Source organism: Amblyomma maculatum, chromosome 3 (assembly GCF_055883805.1).
Source record: "Amblyomma maculatum isolate TAMU_Amacu chromosome 3, ASM5588380v1, whole genome shotgun sequence".
Classification (NCBI taxonomy): domain Eukaryota; kingdom Metazoa; phylum Arthropoda; class Arachnida; order Ixodida; family Ixodidae; genus Amblyomma; species Amblyomma maculatum.
Window position 1 is genome coordinate 141,505,539 of NC_139346.1, and position 13,386 is coordinate 141,518,924.

Below are 13,386 nucleotides of genomic sequence, written 5' to 3' on the forward strand. Positions count from 1 at the left end.
CGGAACCCTCACTAGACGCTGAAAACACCAGAAGTATAACCGCCGTCTCAAACTCCTCCTAATCCAGCTAAATAACAAAATTCAAGTCTATGCTAATGAGCTTACTAGTAGTAACCAGTGTCAAAGTCTCAACAACCTGAACAGACAACTTGGAAATGCTCGAAGCTAGAACTTAATCGGATACCTCATCGACCCCGGTCGCACTAAAGGCGAGAACAGCAAGACGATTGAACAGATCCTACACGCTGAATCTGCCATGGACGCAGAAATCGTACACAAAGTGTGGGCCCGATGTGGTGGCGACCCACTTCACCCCAAGTTCGCCTCCCCGAGTACTCGGGGCCAGACAACCCCCAGCTTGACGCTCCCATAACTGAGGCTGAGGTCTTCGCGGCGGCTGTATCCTTCCACAAGAATACTGCCACAGGGCGCGATAAACTCCCGAACGCTGTGATAGGCAAAACGGGTGTCACAAAATCGGCGCACATTTTTACTAAGCCGGCGCGGCGCGAGGCCCGCGCGTCGCCGCATCGAAACTTCCACAAGGTTCTAGAAAAACCTTCCCCGCGCGCATAGCTTTGTATGCGTCGCCGTCATCCTCATTCTTCTCACCCGGCGATGACGGGGATTCATCAGTCCGGAAAATGCCAGACGTCTCCAGAACATTCTATGGGACCTAGCCAATGACGACGCGCGGCTCGACAGGAGGAAAAGGGAGCGCATTAACCAGCGAAGTTAAGTGTGTGTGCGCGCTAGCCTTGGCGCGCTTTAACAGACAGACGCCGCGCGCCCTATTTATGGAGGCCGCGCCGCTTAAGTCAGTCAGTCAGTCAGTGGTTGCGGCGTGTTCGCAAGTGCGACAACTGGACTCCCGGGGATCACCCGCTGCTGGCAAGCCCACGGACCTGCGAGGGAGCGGCGCTCGTCTTGTATGGCGGCCGCATCGTGACTCTCGAGGCTTCGGACTACAACAGTTCCCGGTGAACAATTTAGTGTTTGTTTCTGTGACTCTCTCGTGTTTCATCCGTGTTGTAAAGCCTATGTGTTATTGAATACCTCTGTAGTTGCATGCTTCGCGTTTGTTTTTCTGTGAACCTCTCGTCTGTGCAATTTTAGTGTTTGTGCGTTCCTCTGTATCATCGCTTGCTGAGTATAAAGTGCATTTTGTTTGTTACTTCTGACTCCGACCCTTACTCTGGCTTGAACCGGCGACAGCTGGGCACCAAACGGCCACCCCCTTCTATCACTACAAGGTAGTTTAATTCCGGCTGAGCTTGCCACGCAAGTCGAGGGCATCTCCTTTACGACCGGAACAGTTACCTCCACTCACTGTAAGGGTGCCTGGGAGTGTGCGCACCGTTAAAGGCGCATCGTTAATAATCCTTATAACTATTAGCGGGTGACAGCGGGAGACGAGTGGATCAAAGAAATGACTCGCTACTTCAACGAGGTCTGGGAGTGGTGGTGACAAACATTTATTTACTCTTTGTACAAGGAGGTGTTTGGATCTAGGCCCAATGGCGTCTCACGCCGCTCGCGCCCTGGCGACCAAGGTCCGCTGGGACTGTAGGTCATGGCAGCTGAACAGCGCCGCCTCTCAGGCCTCCCTAGAAGGGTGGGTAATGAAGGATTGGGAACGGTGGGGATTGGATGGACAGGCCCAGACCATGTGGAAAACGTCCGAGAAGGTCGCTCCATACAGGCTGCAGCCCTTATCAAAGTCTGTATTGAAGTGCTTCAAGTCTGCCGGGCATAACATTGTGTTTGTAAACGTTTTGAGAAGGAGCCTTTCGTGCGCTCTCCGGAGACCTTTACAAGGTTCCGGAAAGCGGCGGGGGCTGTCCTTATAATATGTGGTAATTTCTTTTAATGTAGTAAGATATTGCGTGGGCTCAGAGTAGACTTCTCGAGCTAGTTTGAGTTCCCGAGGAGAGAGCACGCGGGCCGCCTGATTGGCTACCTCATTGCCCAGGAGTCCCTGATGGCCGGGAGCCCAGGTGAGATTACAATTTTGAGGGTCGCTGGACCGACAGCAATTTTTTAGGATGCACTTAGCTAGAGGAGGTATCCAAACCAGCTCATAATTTCGACAGGCCCCCTTGGAGTCGGTAATGATGTGTTTTACTTGTGGGAGGGAGAGGGCGAGCGCAATCGCGATTTCCTCCGCCTATGTTGTGCTGTGGGCCTGGAACGTTAGTCATGCCACTGGGTTAGATTTGTGGACCACTGCCGCGGTGAACCACCTTGAAACAATACCCCGGGAATGGAGGCACGCAGAAACAATAGCCGTCCCCAAACCGATCAAGCGCCCACACATGGAGAACCTCCGACACCTTTCGCTCACGTCATGCGTGGGTAAATGGCTTGAGCGAATCGTACATACCCGACTGCAAGAGCACTTGGAGCGCGAAGAACTATTTCCGTATACAATGTTCGGCTTCCGGAACCGTCTTTCGGCACAGGACATCATGCTCCAGCTCAAGGAGGAAATCTTAGACCACATCTCATCCAAAAATGAGGGAAGTATCCTAGCCGCAGATATCAAAGGAGCCTTTGATAACATCAGTGTCAAGGCTACTCTCAGCAGCCTAGGAGACCTGCGATGCGGACAAAAAAATGTTCTACTACGTGCAAAATTTCCTAACTGACCGAACAGCCACCATCAGCGTGGCCGGGCTGAAGTCTGACGAATGGCCCTCCCCGCGCAAACGCACCCCGGAGGGTTCGATTATTTCGCCCCTGCTGTTCAACGCTGCCATGATCCCCCTCAAGTGCATGCTCACTAATAAACCTGGCATCCGTCACACGCTCTATGCAGACGATGTCACTGTCTGGACAACAACTGGCTCAGCAGGCGAGAAGGTAGGAAAATTACAACAAGCCATGGACATCATCCAGGACTTTTCCCTGCGCTGCGGGATGAGCTGCGCGCGGAAAAAATCAGAATATATCCGCGTCCATAAAAAGGCCTTCAAAACAGAACAAATCGGCCATCAAATGCAAGACCAGGAACTCTGAGAGGTCTAGACTATCCGCATCCTTGGCATGTGGATCCAGAGCCATCGGGAACGCCAATACATCATCCGAGAGCTCACCCGCGCCACAGACCAGATCTGCGGGATGACCCGCCGCATCACCAACAGGCGGGGCGGTCTTAAGAAGTGGGACGCGTTACGCGTGGTGACAGCCCTCATCAATCCACTGTGGACATATAGCCTACCCTTCCACAATACGACCAGCACGGAAGAGGAGAAATCAGAAGCCCAAATCAGCAAGGCTTATAAAAACGCACTCGGTCTTACGAACTCTGCGCCAACCGATGCCATACATGTCATGGGTGCCTTCGGTACCTACGCGGAGCACTAGGAAGCCCTAATAACTGCTCAAGAACGCCGCCTGCGCCTCAGCTGTACAGGCATGTCATGGGTGCCTTCGGTACCTACGCGGAGCACAAGGAAGCCCTCATAACTGCTCAAGACGCCGCCTGCGCCTCAGCTGTACAGGCATCAGTACCCTTCAGTGGCTGGGACGTCATCACCCCACAGAAAACGTTGACATGCTACGGATCAGGCTACGCTTGCCCACCAGCGGAGAGTACCATGTGCTCCCAATTTCAGCCAACATGGACCCCCTACACCACGGTGAACGAAGAAAAGGAGCGAGCTAAGCAAATTGCTCGAAATGTCATACGACGCAAGCCAAACATTCTGCACACTGACGCTTGCCCCTACCAAAGTCGGGCGGCTGCAGTTGCAACCATCACAACCAACTTCGGAGACAATCGATAGAGAGCGCCACCGTCCAAAGCCGAAGCATAGCGCACGCTCAGTCGCAATTGCGCTTGGTTTCAAGCACGCTCACACCACCGAGCAAATGAATACGATCTTGAGCGACTCACTGCAAGCCTGCAAGGGGTACCTCAATAGGGAACTCTGATAAGCGGCCGCTCACTTCACGAGAAATCACACTCCTGGTACGCACACTCACCACATTAGTCTGGGGATCCCGGCACACGAAGGCATATACGGCAATGAGGCGGCTGACAGGATAGCTCAAGGTCATACATTCCGAGCCGCGTCGCTGTCCACCTCCAAACCTTCGTCTCCACTAACATACAGCGAAATAATAAACTACCATCGTCTTTCTCCCAGAACATACGCAGATCTCCACAAAGACCTCTCTCGTCAGGAAGCCACTATATGGCGAAACATGCAAGCCCGCACACTACCAAATTCAAGATTTGGCCCGCGAAATACCCTACAAATGCATGTCCGGCCTGCTGAGAGATGTCCGACATCATCCACATAGTTTGGAACTGCCCCGAACAACGTAAATCATGCGGTTTACAGAACCTTAGCCATGAGCAGTGGGAGGCGAAGCTGGTTCACACAGAGCTCCCCCTTCAGCGCCAGCTGATCGGTCAGGCCTGGAGGGCCGTACTCGCCAATTCCTTCCTCGACCCGGGAGAACCATCCGCGTAATTACTTTCTATAAATAAAGATTATTCTCCCTCTCTTCTACTAGACCATGTCGCGAACCTAAAGCCCCGCCGGGGTGGTGCAGTGGTAAGACGCCAGAGAACTGTGCCGGAGTACCCGGGTTCGAAACCGACCTCGGCGGCTGCGTTTCGATGGAGGCGAAACGAAGAGGCGTCATGTGCTGTGCGATGTCAGCGCACGTTAAAGATCCCCTGGTGGTCGAAATTACTCCGTAGCCCCCCACTACAGCTCCTTTTTCTCTCTTTCCACTTTCACTCCCACCTTCCTCCCTTCCCTTACGGCGTAGTAGGGTGTCCACAGAAAACAAGTGAGACAGTTACCGCGCCTTTCCAGTCCTATAAACCAATCTGTTCTATCTGCAAGAGGCAGCGGAGATGTTGTTGTTGTTGTTGTGGCTCTAGGAAGAAAGAAAAGAAAATGCACGGGCCTACTGCTGGATCTGTAGCTGAGCCACCTCCGCTTCCTCGTGCGAACAGAAGAAAAAATATACAAGAAAGAAAAAAAAGAGGAAGAGAAAGACGCGCGCCGCAATAACAGCCATCGTCCACCACCACCGAAGCGGTGCGGGTGCAATGACGGCCTACAACAGATAAAAATTCAGTGGCAGGCAAGCCCTCGCCGCAAGCGGCAATGACCCACCTGTCCAAGCCCCACCAGGGCAGGATTCTCTCCCAGAGAACTCAGGCAGAGAACTCTGTCATCGTTGGTGACAGAGTTAAAACACATCAAACATAAGTGAGATGAAGCAGTAACAATTTCTTAACAATATGCACATGTTTCATGTCTCTGATATAACACAAGTAACCGCATTCATATGTGAAATGAATTCCTCCCTTCTGCTGCTTTTATGAACGGCGTTTACAAGTGGTTAGCGAAGCTTGTATTGGAATTCCTTGCTCTGTAATGGTTGGTTGGTTTGTGGGGTTTAACGTCCCAAAGCAACTCAGGCTATGAGAGACGCCGTAGTGGAGGACTCCGGAAATTTCGACCACCTGGGGTTCTTTAGCGTGCACTGACATCGCACAGCACACGGACGCCTTGCTTTTCGCCTCCACCGAAAAGCTGCCGCCGAGGCCGGGATTCGATCCCGCGTCCTTGGGAACAGTGGTCGAGCGTCGTAACCACTGCGCCACCCCGGCGGGGTGCATGCTCTGTAATGTTTGTGCATGGTCTTTGTTTGCGTATAAGAATAAAAACAAACACAAAGCCGCACTATTGATATTGTCTTCATTATCTACTGCGAAATAAGTCATGCTTTAAAGACCCAATATTTTCCTCCCTTGCAATTCCTGAGTGTCCCAAAATATTTATTTTTCTGTGTCCAATGTGCATCGTTTCTACCTCGATCGATACTGTCTTGAAATGTATCTCAAAAGAGCTCATCAGCTTTAATACACTGCGGTGGCTAATAACAGCTACAAAATAAACATCAAGTGTCACTTTAGAACAGTAAATTTTCAACACAATGCATTTCAGTTGTGTTTTCCTACCGGTACTAATCTATGGGCCTGAACCATGGAGGTTAACGAAAAGGGCTCGATTTAAGTTCAGAACAACGCCAAGAGGGCCACGGAAAGGAAAATGGTAGGGGCAACGTTAAGATATAGGAAGCGTGCAGAGTGGGTGAGGGAGATAACTCAAGTTACCGACATTCTAGTCATAATTATGAAGAAGAAATGGACATGGGCAGGGCACGTAGTTCGAAGAGAGGATAACCGATGGTTTTTAAGAGTAACAAATAGGATTCCAAGAGAAGGAAAGCTTATCAGGGGGCGGCAGAAATTTAGGTGGGTGGATGAGATTAAGAAATTCGCAGGCGTCAAGTGGATCCAACTAGCACAGGATCGGATTAATTGGAGGAAAATGGAAGAGGCCTTCGACTTCCAGTTGGTATAGTCTGTGTGATGATGATGATATAATGTTTTGCTACTTACAGCCAACCTCCAGCATGCAGAATTTTATGTTTGGCAGGGCGCCTGTAAGACCGGCCGCCGAGCATGGCCTGTTTCTGGCAGGTCGCATTCAGCCCATAGGTATACAGAATATCATCCAGGAAAATCGTCCGATACTATGTCGGCTGAGATCAGTCACGGCTTATAAAAGGAAGCGAGCTGGTCCCCGCAGTTACGAGGTTACTACCCTCTAGTGCCAGTTGGTCAAAGTTGATTCCAGTTGGCGATAAAATGGACGCCAATGAAGCAGTGTAAAATAAGCAGGGTATTTTTTATGTGCGAATGCTGTATCCTTTTTTTGGCCGAAAACACCTGAGTACGCAAACTTTGCGTCTTATATGATACCTGACATTAAGATGAAGTGTCCTTTCTTCTTTTTCCCCACATCCCAAATTTCGTAATAGCCTACGCGACGTACCTCAAGCAATAGTTGAAAGTATTAGGCGCTTAATACAGTCATATCATGTGCACGTAAGCAGCCTGTGAGCATATATTTGCCTCGCACGCTTTTTAATGAACTACAGAAAATTTTCTGATGTTGCGACAGAATTTCTGTGCTGTTTTTGACGAGAAACCTGTTGTGACAACAAAACATTCTGTCGTAACATCAGAGATTTCTGTAGTTACAACAGAAAAGTGCTACAGAACTACAGACACCAGAAATATACTACAGAAAAACTACAGAACTACAGAAAAGTACTACAGAAAAGTCTGATGGTTACGACAGAACTACAGGATATTTTGTCGTATTTTTGACACAATTCTGTAGTTTTTTTCGACTAGGACGCGTAAGCCGCTGAATGCTTCCTCGAAGATTTGAGAACCAAACAAATGTGTCTGCTCCATTGCGTCCATAGAATAAGTCCACATCTGTGTGGGAACAGATGCTAACATTGCACATAAATATTGTCCGTTCCCATCACTTTACTGGTATAAAGAAAAACACTGTTTCTGGTAAAGCTTGCGTGCAGCGCATTTGCCCGATAATCTGCAAGGCACGCCCTTTTAGCCTCTCGTCCTTGTATACGCGAGAGCATCCGCCTCGCGTGCGGTAAGACTGAGTGAGGATTGAACCCCCTCTCGCCGTGGTTCTCCAACAGTAAACATATACACGCAAATTTGGCTGTCGATGGAAATTAATAGCCAAGCCTGGTCCACTGATCCCCTCGACCATGAGCGGCGTCGCACGCTCTCTCTAGATCAGGATTTTGCTGTTCTCGTGCAATACTTCGCGAAAACATCCAATGAATGCACACGTTAATCTCCTGCCCTCAGCCCTCAGCGGCTGCGCTGCCACTGACCATTGGTGAGGTTATACCTGCGACGAAGCGAATAATGCTAAGAATTGCTGGCTCCGGAGAAACCAATATTAGAGGATGAACATTGCAATGTTTGAATCTAGAACTCTGTTCCGGGAGGCTATTCCGGCAGCTGTGTTTGAGGAACTGGCGGGAATTCAAACATTTTAGCTTGGCGATGCCCAGCAGGCTCCCTACTCGTCGAGAAAGGGGCAAAAAAAGAAAAAGGAAAGGAAGAGCGGCAATAAATTAGTTTTTTCAAGTGTACATGGTTCACTATGATAAAGAACGGAAGGCGCACAGTAAAGTCTGTAATCGGGAACTCAAACTCGAGCCCTTTGAAAATTTCAGGAATACCTTCATCACTTTCCTTTGTGATGAAGGTTTTGTCCAAGGCTACATAATATTTGCTTTTGACAAAGCGGCGGTCATACCGGCAGAGTATATTGTCGCGTAAACAGCGACCCTTACAGTAGCGTCCGAGGTCCACGACGTGGCAAAGGTTCTACGAACAGCGTCAGAGTCCAGACTCGAGGTTAGCACACTTCTTCCTCTCACACTTCTGCGCTTCTTTGTCGTCAACGCATGCTACATTAGCCCTCCCGTGCGAAAAGCATCGTCCCGATGCTAGATTGAAAGAGGGACAGAGTAAAAGGGGCTGCTATCTGGCATGAAAAGGCTTCAAGCGGACCACGTGGACCACTTCAGAACGCTTGGGACGCCGGGGCTCTGGTTCCTCGTGCGAAACGACTTCATAGTCCAGTTCACTAACGCGTCGAAGAACGCGGTAGGTGCCGAAATAACGGCGCAAGAGTTTTTCGCTGAGTCCGCGTCGTCGAATGAAGTACCAAACCCAGACAAGGCCACCTGGCAGATAGTCTGCAGTCCGCCGCCGCAGGTTGTAGCGTTGTGCATCTCGGCCTTGCTGCTGCTGTATTCGCACCCGTGCAAGTTGACGGGCCTCTTCGGCACGCTGTAAAAAAGAGGCGACATCATCATTTGGAATTTCGTCTATGTGGGGCAGCATGGCGTCGAGCGTGGTCGTCACTTGTCGGCCGTAAACTAGGCTGAATGGAGTCATGTTGGTAGTTTCCTGAACTGCGGTATTGTATGCAAATGTTACATACGGCAATACTTCGTCCCATGTCTTGTGATGGACGTCGACATACATTGACAACATATCGGCAATGGTCTTGTTCAAACGTTCTGTCAGGCCGTTTGTTTGCGGGTGGTATGCAGTCGTGCGACGATGATTGGTGCGACTAAGAACAAGGATATGCTGGATGAGCTCTGCAGAAAATGCAGCTCCTCTGTCAGTAATGAGTACTTCTGGTGCACCATGTCTCAGGACAATTTGAAGGACGAAAAATTTCGCAACTTCAAAAGCGGTAGCACAAGGAAGAGCAGCGGTTTCTGCGTAGCTGGTCAGGTAGTCAGTAGATACTATAATACACCTGTTCCCACAGGTGGAAGTAGGGAACGGTCCGAACAAGTCCATCCCTATTAGCTGGAATGGTCTGGACGGTGGCGTAATGGGCTTTAAAAGACCGGCTGGCCTCAGAGGCGGAACCTTTCGACGTTGGCAGTCACTGCAAGTTCGAACATAATGCGTTACATCGCTTGACAAACGAGGCCAATAATACCGTTCTTTAATTCTGGATATCGTCCGAGTGACTCCCAGGTGGCCGGATGTGAGTTCGTCGTGGCAGGCTTGAAAAGCTCATCCCTTAAGCTTGCTGGTACAACGAGGAGGTATTGGCGACTGTTGGCTGTAAAATTCTTCTTGACGAGAACGCCATCACGGAGACACAGAGAAAACAAAGTACGACGGAAAGGGCTAGGGACCATGCTGCCGGCACCTTGAAGAAAGTCGATTACCTGGCGAAGTTCGGGATCATTCCGTTGGTCATCGGCAAAATTGTCTGAACTAATTGCACTCAGAAATGCGTCGTCGTCACCTGAGGCGTCCGAAGCTGGCTTTACAGGAACACAAGACAGGCAGTCAGCGTCTAAATGCTTACGACCTGACTTGTAGGTTACAGTGATGTCGTATTCTTGAAGTCGTAGGCTCCACCTGGCGAGACGCGCAGAAGGGTCTTTAAGGCTTGTCAGCCAACAAAGCGCGTGATGGTCGGTCACCACTTTGAAGGGTCTGCCGTACAGGTATGGTCGAAACTTCGAAATAGACCGCACGATGGCCAGGCATTCCTTTCCAGTGGCAGAGTAGTTTGTCTCAGCCCTAGACAAAGCCCGACTAGCGTAGGCGATCGCACGTTGTTCACTGTTCCGTATCTGTACTAGGACAGCGCCCAAACCGACATTGCTTGCATCCGTGTGGAGTTCGGTGTCTGCGGTTTCATCGAAATGTGCTAGAACTGGAGGTGACTGCAGTCGACGTTGAAGCTCCTGAAATGCGTCCATTTGCTGGTCGCCCCATGTGAACGGCATATCAGCCTTAGTAAGAAGTGTAAGGGGGGCGACTATGTGTAAGGGGGGCGGCTATTTTAGAAAAGTTTTTCACGAAACGTCGATAATATGCACATAGCCCAAGAAAGCGTCGCACCTCTTTCTGGTCCCGCGGCGTCGGAAAATTGGCGATGGCAACTGTTTTTTCAGGATCCGGCAGAACTCCCGCCTGGTTCACGACATGGCCCAAAAACTTCAGCTCTTCAAAAGCAAAATGGCATTTTTCGGCTTTCAGAGTGAGGCCCGACGATTGGATGGCGTCTAGTAATGCGTCTAGGCGACGGAGGTGCTCCTCGAAATTCGGGGCAAATACAATATCAATGGAGTAGGAGCGGAGCAGCGGACGCGGAATGTAGCGGCCGTTAAAGCGGCGGAGTGTAGCAGCCAGGAAGGCATGCTCTATGCGCCCAATTGTTTCGTCACACTCGCACTTCTCATACTTTTGAGGGTGAAACTTGCGATAAGATCAGAATAGACGTTAGTAAATGCGACTTCCAGACACAGGCGACGCAACAGCGCAGCATAACAGCGGGGGAGGCCGAATGGTGTTTCTAGTTTTGAATCATATATAGTGCCTAAGGATTAGAACGAAGCGCCCTCTTTGAGCATTAACCTCGCTTACACAAGAGGCAGAGAAAGCACGTCATGTGCGGAAGGACCAGGCAAGAACTCTGTGCGGGATTTGTGATCGGTATGGATACCGCTGACAAAACAAAATTACGTCTGCGGCATCAATTGGAACTTGTTTGTTATAATATCAAGAGCCTTGTTGTTCGACTTGCTTTTCTTTTTTTTTTTTTGAATGAATTGGGCGATTATTTTTGCACAGCGCTCTGTGGGTTTGCTATGGATCTCTAGGAAATGTGGAGTACGTTTTCTTACGTTTCGTGGAGGATTTGGACGGTTACATCAATGAGCACTCTTCTGAGGACCATAGATCAAAGAGAAGAAGGTAGCACACAAATTTTCTGTTTGTTCACGTTTTCGGCCGCCCACCATGAAGCCCAATGAGGAAACAGGAGGAGATAAACATAACCCATCAGCGGCGACGTGTACAATTGTGCACATCAACCTAAAAGGCCCGCGGTACGAAGCCCCGCGCCGTACATTGTACCTATTACAACATAGCAGGTAACTCTGTGCAAGTCTAACCATCGCCTCAAGGAATAAAGGTGACCGCAACAATAGAGGTGAAGACGATGCCATTATGAGAAAGTCTTTAAGAAAGTGAAAGACTGAGAAGACAGCGTCGCTTGATTTCCACCGGCCGCGCCAGGCGGGTTTGCAGCCTACGAGAAACGGAGCCAAACATTATTTGTCGCTTCCGCCGAAAGGTTACAAAAAGCGCTTCACGGCGTCAACTCACCACCATGATCCCCTTTTTCCCGGGACGCAGCCAAACGTCGCTGACTGCTAGGCGAGAGGGGGGGAGAGGGAGCGGAATGGTGTTGAGACACTATGCACTCAGAAATTCATGTTGCCGACGGTTATCACCATCAGCATGCTAAAATAATACTGCAGTGAAGTTTCTCTTAACAAAAGAGACAGCATTTTGTTCATCATCAGCCTGACTATACCCACTGCAGGGCGAAGGCCTCTTCCATATTTCTCCACTTAACCCGGTCCTGTGCTAACTGCATCCACTTGACCCCCGCGAATTTTTTAACCTCATCCGCCCACCTAACTATCTGCCGCCCCCTGCTACGCTTTCCTTCTCTTGGAATCCAGTTTGTTACCCTAAGAGACCATCGGTTATCCTCTCTTCGCACTACATGTCCTGCCCATGCTCATTTCTTCTTCTTATTTTCCACTAGAATGTCGGTAACTTGAGTTATTTCTCCGATCCACTCTGCATGCTTCCTATCTCTTAATGTTATCCCTATCGTTTTTCGTTCGATAGCCCTCTGGGTTGCCCTCAACTTTAGTAGAACTCTCTTGTTTAGCCCCATAGGTGAGTACAGGTAAGATGCAACTGTTGTATACTTTACTCTTGAGCGGTACCGGTAAGCTACTAGTCATAATCAGCGAGTGCTTGCCAAATGCGCTCCATCCCAATCTTTTTCTTCTTGTTATTTCCTTTTCATGGTCCGGATCTGCGGTTACCTGTCCTAAGTAGACATAATCGTCTACTACTTCCAGTACTTCGCTACCTAATGTAAACTGCGGTTCCTTCCCGAGGCTGTTGAACATTACCTTAGGGTTCTGCATATTGATTTTCAAGCCTACCTTTCTACTTTTCATGTCTAGGTCATCAATCATTATTTGCAGTTCATCCCCCGAGTTGCTTAGCAAGGCAATGTCATCAGCAAATCGCAGATTACTGAGGTATTCTCCATCTAACCTTATCCCTAAATGCTCCCATTCCAAGTCTCTGAATACTATATATCTTCCAGCACTTTCTCGTACGGCTCGTCTACCCCCTGATTTCGCAATGCCCGCATCACCGCCGATGTTTCAACTGAGTCAAATGCTTTCTCTTAATCAATGAATGCTATGTAGAAGGGATGGTTATATTCCGACCATTTTTCTACCACTTGATTGATGGTAATGGATATTGTCGATAGTAGAGTACCGTTTCCGAAAACCTGCTTGATCCTTTGCTTGATTGCAGTTTAAGGTTGTCCTGATTCTATTAGCGATTACCTTAGTAAATACCTCATACGTAACAGGCAGTAAGCTGATTGTTCTGTAATATTTAAGGTCTTTAGAGTCCCCTTTCTTATGAATGAGGATAATGTTTGCATTCTTCCATGGTTCCGGTACCATCGATGACACCAGGCACTGCGTATACAGGGTAGCCAGTTTTTCTAGCACGATATTCCCCCCGTCTTTTAGCAAATCTGTAGTTATCTGATCCTCTCCAGCTGATTTCCCCCTTTTCATAGTTTCTAATGCTTTCTTGACCTCGTCCTTCGTCACTGGCGGAACGTCTGACTGTTTTTCCCTGCAGCCAATCTCGTTACGGTCCTGACTACTTTGGCTGCTATAGAGATCTGTATAGAACGCCTCGGCTACTTTGATTATCTTGTCCGTATTCGTGATGACGTTGCCCGCCTTGTCCCGTATCCCATACATCTGGTTTTTGCCTATGCCCAATTTCTTCTTTACCGCTTTAAGGCTTCCCCCGTTCTTTACAGCATGCTCAATTTTCTCCATGTTATACTTCCTTAT